The 213-nt window shown below is 66.2% G+C and overlaps 1 protein-coding gene across 1 annotated transcript in view; it reads right to left on the bottom strand.

Moving 5' to 3' along the window:
• The window catches only part of LOC102254371 (protein cordon-bleu), a gene marked incomplete at its 3' end in the record, with an annotated part of 74261 nt that overhangs the window by 66469 nt on the left and 7579 nt on the right, over nt 1-213 (bottom strand). The window lies entirely within an intron of this gene.

Here is a 213-nt window from a genome sequence, read left to right as displayed (position 1 = left end):
GGCCTTCCCCGGGGGAGGCGGGGCTCGAGCCTTCATCTTCCTCCTGAGGGACGACAGGGGACCAATGAAGCACCGTGTCCAGCTTGGGCAGCAAGGACATGGCGGCCGGCAGCGCTGTCCTCCCCCTCAGTCCCAGCAGCCACCTCCCTCGGAAGTGCCTCCGAGCAGCACGCCCGCGAACATCAGTCAGCGGGCACGTTCACAAGGATCTAT

Source organism: Myotis brandtii, unplaced genomic scaffold (genome assembly GCF_000412655.1).
Source record: "Myotis brandtii unplaced genomic scaffold, ASM41265v1 scaffold743, whole genome shotgun sequence".
NCBI classification, from domain to species: domain Eukaryota; kingdom Metazoa; phylum Chordata; class Mammalia; order Chiroptera; family Vespertilionidae; genus Myotis; species Myotis brandtii.
The sequence above is the reverse complement of the archived record's forward strand: the minus strand, read 5'-3'. Positions and strand labels throughout refer to the sequence as shown.